At 36.5% G+C, this 16,479-nt stretch overlaps 1 protein-coding gene across 10 annotated transcripts in view; it reads left to right on the forward strand.

The window, feature by feature from the left end:
• Klf12 (KLF transcription factor 12) overlaps positions 1 to 16,479 on the forward strand; it is a 438,833-nt gene that overhangs the window by 173,436 nt on the left and 248,918 nt on the right. The window lies entirely within an intron of this gene.

Genomic DNA, 16,479 nt, shown 5'->3' on the forward strand with positions numbered 1-16,479 from the left:
TAAGGTCTGACCAATTGAATATTTAAAATGAAACATGTTGATTGGCATTATTAGTATCATACAATTATTCAGTCATCCAGAAAATGGAATTACTTTGCTAAGCACTCTTTAGCTTAAGAGGTAAGAGATTGAAACAAATATTCCCAAACTTTATTGTATGACTTAGTCTATTTGTTAGAAAAATAAAGCTGATCACTTAAAACTTTTTTTTTAATGTTTTGTAATTCATTCTAAAATTGGAAACATGGAAAAGTTCAGCTGAGTCCATTTAGAGTGCTGTGATCCAAAACCCACCATTGTTTCAATACTGGACATTTTCCAGGGACATAGAAGTCTAGGCCATCCGCCATTATTGCCCCACACAGGTACATATGTCCCATGCTTCTGATATCTTCTGGCATAAAATTGACTATATTATGCTTTATGCAATTGTATTTTAGTCTTACATTTAACAGGTACATACCCAGGGTGATGATTTTCTTCACTGCCAGGAGAATGATTACATGCAGAATGATATTTCCCCATGTTGCTTAGTATTTCAAATTATCAATCAATCCCTTATATTGATCTTGACAAAATGTTTTAAATTATTGTACGGTAATAAAATTATATTTGGAGCTCTACTATAGGTATGTTTAAACAATATAAAATAGTCTGGGAATGAGTTCTATTGTTTCAAAACTCTTGTGATAGCACCTTGTCACTCTTCATGGTTTCATAGACTTGGCAGTAATGATTACTTGTACAAATTACTCTTTTTACGTATGTCCAAATATTTATTTCTGATATCATCTGACTACGGGATGAATTGCAGTATTGAATTTTCCATTTAGTTATTGAATTGCATCTCTGGAAACAACTGTACAGAATGTATTCCTTTTGTTTTAAATTTTTAAAATGGAATTTTTAATTCAATTTCTAAGAGAATTTTTTTAAAGTAATGAACTTTATTGTTGGAAGCATTTTATATTTACAGAAAAATTGAGTGGAAAGTATAGAGTTCCATACACAACTTCCTCTCCCTCCCACCCACATGCACAGCCTCCCCAGGTATGTGTATGCATGCTGCAGTTGTACAGTTATTAATTAAAATCTGTAAACCTACATCAGCACATCATTATCATCTGAAGTCCACAATTACATTAGGACTTATTCCAGGTGTACATTGGATGGGTTTTGACAGATGTGGGGTGATGTGTGTGCCTCATTGTAGTATCATATAGAATATGTTCACTGCCCTAAAAATCCTGGTTCTTCCTGTTCACCCCACTTTCCCTTTTAGACTCTGGCAACTACTGTGGGTTTCCCTGTCATCATATTTTGCCTTTTGCAGAATGTCATATAGTTGGCATCAATTATATGTTCCTGTTCAGAATGGCTTCTTTCATTCAGTAATATGCATAAGTTTCCTCCATATCTTTTCCTGGCTTTTGGTTCATTTCTTTTTAACACTGAGTAGTATTCCATTGTTTGGATGTACCACAGTTATTCATTTACCTCCTGAAGGATATCTGGATTGCTTCCAGGTTTTAGAGTTAGGCTATAAACACCATGTGGACATACTTTTAAAAATTCTTTCAGTGAATTCCAAGAAGTGTGATAGTGGGGTCCTATGATAATATATTTGGTTTTGTAAGAAACTGCCAAACTGTCTTTCAATGTGGCTGTACCATTTTGTATAACCAGCAGTGAATGAGAACCCATGTTGTTCCATTCTAATGAGTGTGCTGTGTGTCTTATTGTTTGCATTTGCAATTCCTTAATGACATGGGATGTTAAGCATTGTTTCATATGCTTACTTGTCCTGTGTGTCCCCTTTGATGAGGTACATGTTCAAGTCATTTGCCCTTAAAAAGCCTAACACAAATTCCCTTTATTAAACATGAAAATTTACTTTACAAAAGATTACAAGTTTCACTGTACAAGTTTCACAGGCAAGCCCCTGTGACTTGGTTCCCTGGAGTTTAGCTCTCAAGAGTTGTTCACACATAGTCTGTCAGTTACACTGAGGTTCTCCTGACTAGACAATGGTCCATAGAAGGTCTCTGCTCTGGTAAGTTATGTTTCCCTGCATCCTCCTGTCTTTTTCTCTAATTTGGGGGCAGGATCACCCTGTGACCTTACTTATCTGATAAATCTAAGAAGAGTTGTTGGTTTTTCAGTTTCTTCAGCTTTTAATTTGCTCTTAAGACTTTGTGGAGACTTCTAAGATTCTTACATGTTGGACAGGAAACTAGAAGTCCCAGAGGATATTTTTAGTTCTTCCAAAAATGCATTATTAGTGTGAACCCAGTTCTTTCTGCAGTAACACTTTAGGAATTTTCTCATATAACATTTCCAATATTGTTATATAACCTGAGAATGTGGCTTTACTGATTAAAGACCCAAGGGAGAGAGAGATCTGCATGAGGGGCAGGAGTATAATTGTGATAATTATAAGATTAGTACATAATTTGTTTCAAAATCTGACAAGTGTAAATCTTCATGCTCCTGCATACTGTCCCAGAAAAGAAGATAAAAGATCAATTTTTTTAAATGAGTAAAATCTCCTAGAATATCGTCACTGCTCTGTGTGGTGTGTGTTGGGTGAGTATTTGGTATATGCTTTTGTTTTTTCCAGGGATGCTAAATATTTAGAACCAGATAAAAATTTATGTTTATTGTATTGTCATGGAATTCCCTTGGACATAAAAATGATTATTTCATTCTCAGATTAAATAACAAAATAACAGATCTATGCAAAATGAAAATATTTGCAAACATGAGTTGATATAGCCTACTTTAAGTAGTAGAGAAAATACATTGCATCACTTTCTAATAAAACTTAGTAAGTTCCTTTCAGTTTTGTCTCATAGTTTTTAGGTTTGTGCTCTTTAAAATTTGTTTGCAACATGCATGTACACATGTGCTTGTGTACTCTCTTGATTAGAGGTCTGCAGTGGCTCTTTTATATTATGAGTGTCAACCTGAATAGGAAATTTGATTTCTCTTATGATCATTTGTTTTTCTTTTAGCATCCTTAGCTCTTTATTTTTTTTACGTCAAATTCTGAACCTGCCAAGCATTTTTAAAAATTATATAGATAATATATGAAATTTATTTAAAGTATCAGCAAAACTAAAAAATATTAACCTACATTCTCTCAGCTCCAGTTTTAAGTGCATATCACTTTAGACCTTTCCCCCTTCCCTACTTCCCCTCTCTCACTTGAAAGCATTGTTTTTGAAGTTGTGGGTACATAATACACTCTTCTTGTGTAAGATGTGGTCAGATTTTCTCAGGCTTCCTTTCTGACCTGACATTTTCCCCTGGCATCCAAGATTGCTGAGGTTTTTCACTCTGCTACTGTCAATTTGTTACACAGTAGACACAGGAACAAGTTTCTGAACAAAGATGTATTTGGCAGTGGGCTGGAGGAGGAGATGATAGCAGAACCATCACATATATGTAGACTAACAAGAATAGCAAGAGTCAGTTGGCTGTGACTAAACATGAATTCTGGTAGCTAATTCCACATGCACTCACAAGGGAAAGGTTACTGTCCTGGAGAAGAAGGTGGATGGTGTCATTCTTTGAGAGAAAATGCAGGAAGCAGAGCAAAAAGAAAAGTCTTGCTTTCCTTTTTTTCCTCCCCAAGAGCTTGTGGATTTCAGGTAGACCCAATTGTGGTTTGAGTTCATTAATTGTACCACACCCTTGGAATGTCTGGTTGGAGACATTAACCACTAACAGTTGGAATATAGTTCTGAATGTTGAGACACAGATATGGCTGAAGATAAAAAGTTGTATTCCAGCAATGAGTTCTGCAGTCTGATTGGCAGGTGAGACTACCTGCCTAGTTTTCAATGGGGACACGATTAAGAATATAATTAGGAAAATTATTTGATGTTTGAGAGAGAGTCATGCACTGAGGCCTTTAAACATCCCTGGGCACTAAGGGTCAGTGGCACTTCTCTGATTTTATGACATTAAAACCTTTCCATCTCCCTCTCCTTGTCCTGTCCCCAAATTTCCATAGGGTTTGATGGAGGCCAGAGGAGGACCATGGTACTAAGTCAGGTTGAGAGCCGCTGAAGTTGTAGTCACATCAGCTTGGCCCAGAGACACTGAATGTAATCTGTATATAATCTTAATCTTAATCTTTCTTAGTGCCTACTAAAAAATTTTTCTTTAATGTTTTCTGGTAGAGATTAGAAAAGTTTAAAAACTATTATTTAATTTAGCCAGTATAATTGATGTATTTCAATATAGAATTAATTCAAAACTCCCCTTTTTACTGTCTTCAAAGTCGGTGTACATTCTACAATAAAACATTTAAATTTGAACAAGGCACATTTCAGCTGCTTGATTACTGCACATAGCTAATGACTGCTAGTCAGCACAGGTACAGACTGCGCAGAAGCTGCATATACCAATGGAAATGAATTTGTGGTTTACCCTGTCAGCATGTCCCCCACCTAAGAACAATTCCTTCCTTTATTCCTATGAATCAAAAAGAAAGATCCTCTAGAGACCATTCAAAACTAAAAATTGTGTTTCTTGCCCCTCATACCTTTATTTTTTTGTAAGAAAGCACTCTTTCCCACTTTCCTTAGCAATCTAATTTATGTAACCTGTGGTGTTCTTTTAGTTCCCAGGTACTATGTGGCACAGTCACAAGGATGTATTGACTTTCACATTACTTAAAATATAGCATTTCTAATGAAATTATTAAAATATAAACAGGCTTATATTTCAGTTCATATTATGAAATGTGTTGTCCTTGATATAGGGGCATCCTATTTCTGTGAAGAAATGCAGAATATAAAAACCTCATCCAGCAAATCAGATGTACAGTTAAGAATAAAAACTCTTATCTTCTAGTTCCATGTTGCAAGTGTATGTTCTATATTTGTTTGGGTAATTATAGTTTCTTTGGGCATTTTTTGAGGCTAATTAGGTGGATTCTCTTTGGCCATGTCAAAGAATAGGACTAGAAATCTCCCTGAATTACTATTCTAATATTGAAATCCTTGCAGGTTTCTTTCAGTTCTCTTTGCTTAAAATAGGAGCACATTCATCGCCCCTCTCTGGAATCTTTGTACCTGTTAGTGGGAAAATTTTGATAATGACAGAAAGGTAGAAGGAATTCAAATAAGCTAGTCTTATTACAAAACATTAATTTCCCAGCAGGTATATTTCAGAGTTAACTATAAATATACTTTGTATCAGTTATTACCATGTTTTAATGTTGAGGTGCTTTTTATGCTATTTCATTAGATGTATAATTCACATAAAAATAAAATACTTTCCTAATGAGTTCATAATATCAGTAATCATCAAATAGTGATTTTTAAATGAGCCACCTCTCTCTCCCCTATCATATATTTTGAAAACATTTTTTATATTTATAGCTGAAGGAATGCTGCTGGGATTTGTTATAGAAGACATAGTTACTGCTGAACATCCTATAATGCTCAGGACAAACCCCCATGACAAATGTTCCTCTGCAGATGTTGACAAACCCTGGTCTAAAAGAATATATCTGAGTTACAACAGCAGATTTCCTAAGCTGAGCAAATTTACTAGCAATCTTGCTAACAGAGTACTTTCTGTGAACTACATTCATTTAAACCGTATTCAGTATCAAATAACAGAATAAGGTAATAGAGACTTCCTGGGTGAAATAAGTTATGCAGGTTCAAATTTTCACTGTTCCTATTTTTACAGGTCAGGTTTATTAAGAGGCAGATAAGAATTTAGAAAGTTTGAGTAAATGCTGTGCAGTTATATAATTTATTAATTAAAATAATATCCAATTTTTTGTTGAATGAGTGTTTTTATTCCCTGACTCATGTTACATGTTAGAATTTGAGTAAAACTATGAGAAGGTTGTACACCTAGTAGACAGCAGAGTCTAAACCAGAAATTCTGATCGTAGGCTCATGATCCTAGGCAATGTCCTATTCTAACATATTTCTGTACAATATTGAGAGTATACTGAAAGAAGTCCAGATATGGAAAACAAAATGCTTTTAGAAGAATAAGAGGATGAGGTAGTTAGAATTCTTTGATGCTCTAAGCATAAAATGAAAGTAAATATGTAACAGCATTGCCAATAAAAATGTTTAATGAGTACTGACACTGAATTATACATAAAATACAATTATTAAAACTAAGGACATTTAATTAGTATAACAAATATTTGGAGAATCTGGAAAACTCAAAACGTGAAGTGGCCTACCCTGGAGGTGGACAGATTGCATTTTGAGAGGAGTGTGTGCTCTTGGCGTCCTTCTAGCAATCTCTTTCTCATTCCTGGGATCCAGAATGTTGGGTAGGGGTGGGAAAGAGAAGGGACTGGCTTAGCTATTCTGCTGTGCATCTGATGAGATTGTCTAGGCAGTGCAAGCTATTGCAACTTGTTGGTGTAATCTTTTACTACTATTGTAGTTATAGCTCTTAATAACAAGATAGATACTCTGTTATCTTTCATGTGCTTTGATAATGCTTCTTGGACAAAATAAAAATGAAGGTCGTTTGCACAGGGTTTTAAAGAAAGATAAAGTTACATAGTAGGCACCAAAATTTTAAAGGGCTAAATTAGAGATGAAAAAGGGAATGAATTCTTGGAGGAAAAGTTAAAACCTAGTTCACTTATTTAGCAGTTTACACATTTTTTTCTGGCCATTTAAAGACCTGTAAGGTACTCATTCTCTTTTTGTTTCTCTTAGAATGGTAATAATTTTTTTTAAAAAATCGACTTGAAAATTTTTTTCTTCTAAATTCCTTTACTTATTCCTTTACTTATTCTCAGTTCACAAGTGCTCTTTCTTTAGTCTGTGCAGGAGACAACACTCAACAGCTATGGTTTAGAAAGTTAATCTATTGTGGTTTATGATAAGGAGCCACTTGACATTATGGTAGACAAGAAAAGGTGGAAATATAGGTCAATGATCATTTCTTTTGTTTCCTCCAGAAAATAAATGACTTAATACTAGATAGTAATCTACATTTTCTCAAGGCACAAAAGACCAGTGGTATTATTTCATTACATAGTCCATTTAGTATTCTGGTTTTTCTTTTCATTTTACATAAATTACTTTTCACAAAGGGAAATGATTAACTATATTAATGTACATCACTAAAACTTCTGCTTGTCCAATACCAATTCATTTTTTGTTGTTGTTGCTTGTTTTGATAACCATGATAGTCTCTAGAACTGATACATTTGAAGGGAAAAAATAGTATTGGAAGAAGAGTAAATTCTTTTTCTAAAAGTATGTAGCTAATCAGAATCGATTTATACAGTTTTTAAAAATCATTTTCCCCTTTTTGATAAATCTGCTTTTATTATACTCTTTTTCATGATTCAGACTTCTAGAGAGAACCACCCCGCCCCCCACACAACATTTGTTTAACAGATTCTGAGTAAGCAAAACCTTACAATTAAACTATATATCCAAATATCCACACATCCCAGGGTATAGTGTGTCCTTTAAATTAAGGAGAAATGAATAGCGTGGTTTTCTTTTCCCACTTCTTTTCCTTCCTCCTTCTTAGTGTAAAATCTAGAAAAGTTTGTGCCATGCTGGATGCCCTGTCTACACCAGGCTTCCTCCACCGAGGCTGTTGTCAAAGGCCTTTTTTTCTTTTTTTCTTTTTTTCTTGCTGTGAATTCTCTCAAATAGTTTTCCTTCTGTTCCTGTTTATTTCTATTGCCACTGCTTTTGTTCATGCTCCTCTCTTCTCCTGGGCAGTCACGGGATACCCTGAGCTCATTGCTATCTCTTCTCTGTTTCATCTTATGTCTTTTTTAAAAAAAATTATTTGTTTATTCTAATTTGTTATACATGATGGTGATTTGTTATACATGATGGCAGAACGCAACTCATTTCATATTACACATATTAGAGCACAATGTTTCAAGTCACAGATTTTACACAAAGTATTTTCACAGTGTTTGTGTCTTTATACATGTACTTAGGGTAATGATGTTTAACTCATTCCACCATCATTCCTACCCCCTTGCCCCCTCCCTTCCCCTCCCTCCCCTTTTCCTTATCTAAAGTTCCTCCATTCCTCCTATGTTCCCCTCATCCCTAACACCACTATGAGTGAGCATCCTCATATCAAAGAACACATTCAGCTTTTATTTTGGGAGATTGGCTTACTTTATTTAGCATGATATTCTCCAACTCTATCCATTTACCTGCAAATGCCATGATTTTATGCTCTCTTAATGCTGAGTAATGTTCCATTGTGTTATATGTGTGTGTGTGTGTGTGTGTGTGTGTGTATATGTATATATAATCTCCCAAAGTTTCCCTATCCATTCATCTACTGAAGGGCATCTGGGTTGGTTCCACAATTTAGCTATTGTGAATGGTGCTGCTATAAACATTGATATGGCTGTGTCCCTGTAGTATGTTGTTTTTAAGTCCTTGGGGTATAAACCGAGGAGTGGGATAGCTGGGTTAAATGGCAGTTCCATTTCAGGTTTTCCAAGTAATCTCCATACTGCTTTCCAGATTGGCTGTACCAATTTGCAGTCCCACCAGCAATGTATGAATGTGCCTTTTCCCCCACATCCTTGCCAACACTTATTGTTGTTTGTCTTCACAATAGCTGCCATTCTTACTGGAGTGAGATGATATCTTAAAGTAGTTTTGATTTACATTTCTCTAATTGTGAGAGATGAACATTTTTTTTTATATATTTGTTGATTGATTGTATATCCTCTTCTGAGAAGTGTCTGTTCAGTTCTTTGGCCCATTTATTGATTGGGTTATTTGTTTTTTTTGGTGTTAAGGTTTTTGAGTGCTTCATATGTCCTAGAGATTAGTGCTTTATCCGATGTGCTTGTGGTAAAGATTTGCTCCCATTCTGTAGGCTCTCTATTCACCTCACTGATTATTTCTTTTGCTGAGAAAAAGTTTTTTTAGTTTGAATCCATCCCATTTATTGATTTTTGGTTTTAATTCCCCAGAGTAGCCAAAGCAATCCTTAGCAAAAAGAATGAAGCTGGCAGCATTACTATTCCAGACCTTAAAATATACTACAGAGCAATAGTAACAAAAATAGCATGGTATTGGTACCAAAATAGACCTATAGACCAATGGTAAAGAATAGAGGACAGAGTCTAACCCACATAACTACAGTTATCTTATCTTAGACAAAGGCGCCAAAAATGTACATTGGAGAAAAGATAGCCTCTTCAACAAAGGGTTACACATGTAACAAAATGAAATAAACCCCTATCTCTCACCATGCACAAAACTCAACTCAAAGTGGATTGAGGACCAGAGACCTTGCACCTAATGGAAGAAAAATTAGGCCCAAATCTTCATCATGTCGGATTAGGCCCCAACTTTCATATTATATCTTTATGAACCATCTTCCAGATTACATTGAGTACTATTGTTTTGTTTTTCTGTGATATTGAGGATTGTGATATTTTGATATTGAGGATTCAACCCAGGAGTGCTTTAATCATTGAGTTATACCCATAGCCCTTTTTACCTTTTGTTTTGAGATAGGGTCTTGGAATCCTCTTGCCTCAGCCTCTCGAGTTACTGGGATTACAGGTGGGTGCCACTGAACTTGGTACAGTACTGTTATTATAAAAACAAAGCTTAAACATATCTGCTTTTGTTTAATAGGCCTTCATGATTCCCATCAGCTATTGTGTTACACCCAAACACATTTCTTCCCCATTTACTGCAAGCTCTCAGGAGATATTATCTTATTCACCGGCACCCGAAACAACTAGCAAACAGCAAGGCAATAATAAAAAAAATTTAATGAATGAGTGAATTGCCTTAATATATAAGAATTCTCAGAACCTGACCCCAAGTGACCTTTCTGGTCTCATCAGTTACTCTCCCAATGAAGGAAATGTTCTGGCCTTACTAACGTCTTTATTCTTCACCAATATGGAGAGTTCCATAGCGCTAAGATTTTTGTGTATGCTCTTACCTCTGTCAACAACCAGCTTACCACCTCCTGAACCCAAGATAATTAATTGATTTTATATTTATCTGCATGTTTCTTTCCTTAGCCCAACAAATACTTACTTAGCACAATCTATGTATTCCACATAGTTTTCAGTCTGGGGAGTCCTGTTATAAAAGACTAATCCATGCCCTCCTTTTACTTAGATTCTAGTATTAACCGCTGTGATAGAATCTGCCTGCTATGAATCCTGTGATGGCCTAGAGTCTTCACGGTCCTGGGGTTGGGAGCATTTTTCATGAGGTCAAGATGTACCCTGAGCCGAATGGTAGAAAATAGGTTTGGGCAAGTGGTTAGTGGCAGCTGCTATCTGGTGGGGTGAGACATAGGATGAGCTGCTCTTCTGTCCCTTCAGAGTACACATGAGATCACTTTGCCTTTGTCTGGAGCTCTGCCTCAGCCCCGCAACCACCATGGTGATGTCTGGGGTCTGTCCAGAGTAGCCAGCACAGTTCTAAGCTTCTAGAGCTTTGTAGCAGTGACAAAGACCTTTGTCCCTAGTAGCAGTGAAAAATAGACTCACCTCAGTGCGGGATTGCTTGTCAGTTTCATAATGTTGGGCACTTTATGTAATCTCTCTGCACTTTAATAATTATCTTTTCTAAAATGGACGTGGTAAAAAAAAGTTACTGGGGGGTTAAATCACTAGAATGATACTCCACAAAACTTTCTTTTATTCACTAGGGTATTCTAAATAATTGGAGTAGGGCCTGGCCCTCATTCAGTATATTTTGAATGAATAGAAGTAGTAATAAATGAGTGATGTAGGGAATATAAAGCCCATGAAACAATACTTGGTATATAAGTGCTCATTAAATAGTATTGTTGTTATAATTGTTCTTATTTTAAAATTTGGAAGCCCTGTGATTATATTGTGGTTGTGTTACAAGTGCTTCCCAGTTGCCATGAGTAGAGAGCCTTTCTGTCCGGGCTCATGGTGGCCGGTCTGTGTGGCATTCCATGTTCCCAGGAAGAAGGCATGGAGCATGGGCCAGAGTACCTGGTTCAATTTCCAAATCTTTCCTGCTCCTGTTAGCTGGCTCTGCACTTTGCTGGGGCTAGGCTCAGAGAATGAGCTTCTGCTAGCCATGGAGAAGATCTTGCCTCTAATGTCCTCTCCAGGACTGAACTCAACTGTTCCCATCATCTGACATCAAGACCACTCATTAGGCCCTCCCAACACCTAATTCTTGTTCTCACGTATTGGATCTCTCTGTAGAGTGTCAATTCCTGCCCAGGGGAACTGGAACTTTGCCTTCCCTCTCCAGGGTTCTGTTGGTGTGGGTTGGCACTTTTCTTGCTGTGGTATTTTCTGGTTTCTGATGAATGCTGTTCTCCAGTCCCTGGCTGGCCCTTGATACCCCCTCTAGTGCTTCCTAGTTCACGAATGTGTTGTGGACAGAATGAGATGACTTTGGCCCAGTAGAAATCCTCTATGCATACTTAAGGAAATATTTAGCCAGCTTGCAACCCTCAAATGTATGAATGACAGAAATACCTTTCTATTACAATTTGTATTAACAATGGTTTGGAAAGTGTTATTTGGGAGCTCAGATGTTATTTTAACCATCTGCGCAAGTGAACAAAGGATAGAAGGCATGCATCTGTTGTTTCTAAAACTGCACGGCTACATGTCTCCTCATGATGGAGATAAGTTCTGAGAAATGCGCAAACTGAGGTGTCTACAACCTCACTGAGTGATACAGTCTTATGGGAACGGTATTGTTTGTGTGGTCCATATAAAACCTTGATATGCAGTGCATACTTTATTGAGGCTCTTCAAAAACGCATTTAGTAAATTTGGGTTTCCAGTTTGGGTTGGGTTGTTTGCTCCTTTAAAAACATCCATTTGCAACTTGAGTAAGAACTTCTCTTTTTCATGGCTAGTTTAGCAACTGGCACTTAAATGAAACACTTCTAAAATATTTGTGTAAACTGTACATTGTGCGGCAGTTTAGCGCTTTACTAATATAGGGAAACAGAATGATTCTTGCTTTCAGGATAATATACGTTGCTACACTACACACATAATTCAGCTAGTCCTTAGGAGAGAGATTGCTCCCTATGTTTCAATGTGACATTTTTATGGAAGGATTTTGTTTTTGAGGCTGAAGACAAATATTTCAGAGTAATGTACATATGGATCATTGAAACCATGAAAGGGATTTAAATTGAGGGTCCCAACAGGGGGATGCTAAATAGTTTTGGCTTTTAGCTCTGTTAATAAAATGTAGTCACTAATGTGATAGCCATGCTCCCAATCTGCAGAGGAATGACAGATGAAAGGCTGGCTGAAGTGGAAGAGTCTGAGCTGATATTTGTTTTGTACCATATCAGGTACTTTAGTAATTCATATGCCATGTACAAGTGAGTTGCCATTGAGGATATCTAAGCACAGAAAAACATACTTTAATGTTTAACCTTAGCAATTGTAAATTAAATATAATGCGAAAATGCATCTTTCCTGAATATAAAGGTAGGAGATGAAGTTACTTTATTACCCAGATACATGAAACTTTTGTGAAGATATTGAATTAGGAACCAAGAATGTGAATGTTTTCAAAACACCACATTATAGATGAGATTACCATAGATTTCCTGGATGTTGAATTCAGGATGGGCTCATTTGCTAAAATAAATGGGACACTTTTTAGTATAGGGAAAAAATATATATATACACATACACACACACACACACACACACACATATTCAAGGTTAAAACCCAGAGGTGCTTAACTACTTTGCCACTTTCCTAGCCCTTTTTATTTTTAACTTTGAGAGAGGGTCTTGCTAAGTTGCTTAGGGCCACACTAAGTTGCTGAGGCTGGCTTTGAATTTGTGATCCTCTTGCTCTGCCTTCCTGAGCTGCTGGGATTACAGGCTTGTGCCACTATGCCCTGCCAGAAACTTATACTTTCATTAAGTTAGGAAAACATATTGAAAATGTGATTTAATGGGGATAAAAGGTAAAATAGCTTTGAAACCAGAGGCTGATTTAAATTAATATTGTCATTCCCTAAAATATGGTTTCTCACCATTACCAGAAGTTTCACAGTTCCTTTACTAAGCTCAGTCTGAAGAAGCTGATACTAGATTCTAGAGCTATCCTGAAGGAACCTTCAATAGGGTGTCACATTTTTACCCCATTTTTATGTATAGAGTGCATATTGATAGGGAGGAGAGTAGGCAGGTGGATGGAGTATAACTGTTGAAAGTACAGCTTGGGGTCAGACTCCTTGGGTTTGGAACACAGCCCTCTCACTTACTAATTGTGTTAGCCTGGTAATGTAACCTCCTTGTGTCCCAGATACTTCAACTTCAGATAATAAAAGCATTAACCTCTTGGGTTACTGTGAGGATTAAATGAGTATCTCTGTGCACAACACTTAGCACATGGTTTGGTCTGTGGTATATATGCAAATATTAGCTGTTAATTTTATGTTTGTGACCTATTATGTCCTGTACCCAGAGAGGGAAAAACATATTTTTGGCATAGGAAATGAAACCTGTTTAAAAGTCAAACTGTTGAGGTCGGGTGTGGTGGCGCACACCTATAATCCCAGTGGTTTAGGAGGCTGAGGCAGAAGGATCATGAGTTCAAAGCCAGTCTCAGCAAAAGTGAGGTGCTAAGCAACTCAGACCCTGCCTCTAAAAATAAGATACAAAATAGGGCTGGGGATGTGGCTCAATGGTCAAGTGCTCCTGAGTTCAATCCCTGGTACCAGGAAAAAAAAAAGTTAAACTGTTGATTATTGACTCGCTAGCTCCTTATTCCAGTTATGCATACCAACCCATACTTAGGAGGGATGGGAAAAGACCTGCATTATGTGGGTAGGAGGGCAGATTGTAAAGCTGACCTGAGAAGTCATCGTCATTGCATGTTTGAGTTACCGTCATCAAAGACCAGTTCCTTCTCCTTGCTGCGCATGCCATTCTGAATGTTTTGAGATGTTGGCATCAATCACTGTTGCACTTATATGGCTTTTGACTAGGAGAGTTACTATCTGCTGGACGACTGTGTTGCCATATCCTATTTGGCAAATAGGACTATCCAGAGCACTGTTCTCACTCACTGCACATGGAATTGGTCAACAGCCAACTAACAAAATCATACAGTAAAATGTGCAGTTGATAAAACTCACTCATAGGCAACAACTTATACATATATGTGGTGTGTTTATATATATACTATATATATAATGCACCGCTATACATGAATTATAATTCTGAGGGTCACAGAATATCAAAATGTTTGTTACGACATAAATATACAAAGTACTGTGACACTAAAATTGATGACTCTGTAATTTTATTTTCCTCTTGGGAATCAATTGAGCTATTGATTCCACAGCAGATGTATTTTGATTAAGATCATGGCAAGATATGTTTGACAGCAATTCCAAGTTATTAGAACCTATTACACTTTTGAAGTTTAGTCATCTGAGATTGTATGTATATGACCTTAGCTTAGTGAGATAATAAATCTATCACTATTTTGTTCCAAGGACTGTATCTTCAATGCTATAATTACCATGCACTGTTTAAAAATTGTGTGCCTTCCTGGGTGGTTTGAGCATGCTGAGGTGCTTAATGCATACATTTAGGCTAAGCAGGGTTAGAATCATGCATATGCTTCACATATATTTACAATCCAATTTTTGTGCATATATACAGATTGAATCTGTACTGTTTAAGATAGTTGATTTCTCAGCACAGTTGAGGCTTGGTTCTCTAGCTGTGAACGTTGCTAATTGTGTTGTTTATTACGGTTGTGGCTATGAATGATTCTGTAAAATCATAGTAGAATTATTTCCAGTGAAAACTTGATTTAGTAAAAGAGAAAAATGTATATTTTTCACTTTTACATGAAACTAAAATGTACATAGTGACTTCTACACATATTGTAGAATGAATTATTCAGGACCAACAATGGAAGTTTTAAAAAGCCATCATGAAAATAGTGTTATTTATATGTGCTAAATGAAACATGGACCCAGCCAAGTTTTTATGATTTATAAGTTTTTAACTTCAAAGACTCTGGTTAGCTTGCATTTTTTAAACTAATGAGTTTATCACAGCCAGTGGGGAAGACGGTTAAAGTATATCAGTTGTAAATTGGTATAAAGCACTAAAAGGGACATTAGCCTCTAATCAGATTCTAACAGTTCATTAAACCTGCCTTTCCAGATCGCTCTTTGTCTTTTCTCCTTCTTTGCTTAGGCCTTCCTTATAAGGCATCTTGTCCCCTTTTCATCTGGGCAAGACCTCCTCCAGGGTAGGAAGCAAGATCAGCTCATTCTTCACTCTCCACCAGCCCCACTGCCTGCAGAATGCTTCAGCAAGGCAGGTTCCTAGAGCTGCTTATGAGGCTGGGGAGTTGAGGTCTGGCTGGCTGTAGGAAGGCTTTCCTGAGACCTGCTGGTGGCATGCCAAGCTGGCTGCTTCCAGCCACAGAAGCAAGTGACCCATTAGGATTTGAGATCCATGCCTGATGTGCAAACAACCATAGGCCCAGGCCTAGATGAAACGATTTTAAATTTGGAACAAATTAACTGAGCTTACCAGCAATACCACTGTTCCTTCTGCTCTAAGCTATCTATTAGAATGCAGATCCACTCCCCACAAAATATGGACAAGTCAAAAGCAAGACTGTAAGAAAATGAATCCTCCCAATTTTGAAAATATTGTTCATTTCCTGAAAAAAGGTGACACTAATTTTGTTTTCTTATTTTTATTACTTAATAGACTAGGCAGTGTGGACTTTTTAAATGTTCACTAGTTAACTTGAGTACATTTTTTTTCCCTTGTTGATTTCCCAGCAAATATAGGATAAAAGGCACTATATATTTTATTTCTTATATTATTTTCCTTAAACAAAGAGTCAAGAATTATGAGAAATGGAGCTTCACTCTACTGCACTCTGTTGGTATTATATGGTACTAATGCTTTCAATTTCTGATTTGTTGAAGTTGTTTTTCGTAGAGAAGTAACTCTTTGGAGGAGAAATTATACTAACCTTTGTCACCCATGTAGGCAAAATATTTAGGAACTGATCTTACACTTAAGACCACTTCAGTGTTATGTGTTTACATTCTGTAATTGAGACAAAGATAATTATTGTAAAAACACAGATTTAGTCTTATAGTGTCTTAGTTTAGCTGGTATTATTAGGCACTTTACACATGTTTAAAACAAGCCTGATTTGGACCTTAGGTGTACACTGATGTGGGGCTCTCTGGCGCCCTACAGATGTTACTCCAGAAAATTCTTACAGCAGTAAAAATGAGTAGAAAATAAATTTATTCATATAAATGTTTGAAATTCTATTATGAACCACAACATAAATAAGGTTCTCCTTTCAGGAGGTGGTGAATCAAGGCAAACATATACTAGAACAGGAAAAAAAAAAATTTTTTTTTGTTCCTTAGTTTTGACTTTAAGAATTTAGTCTTAATTTACAACTTATATTGGCTTTCCTTAAAATA

The sequence above is a fragment of the Marmota monax genome, unplaced genomic scaffold, assembly GCF_021218885.2.
Source record: "Marmota monax isolate L192 unplaced genomic scaffold, Marmota_monax_Labrador192_F-V1.1 WCK01_AAM20220418_F8-fsc00137, whole genome shotgun sequence".
Classification (NCBI taxonomy): domain Eukaryota; kingdom Metazoa; phylum Chordata; class Mammalia; order Rodentia; family Sciuridae; genus Marmota; species Marmota monax.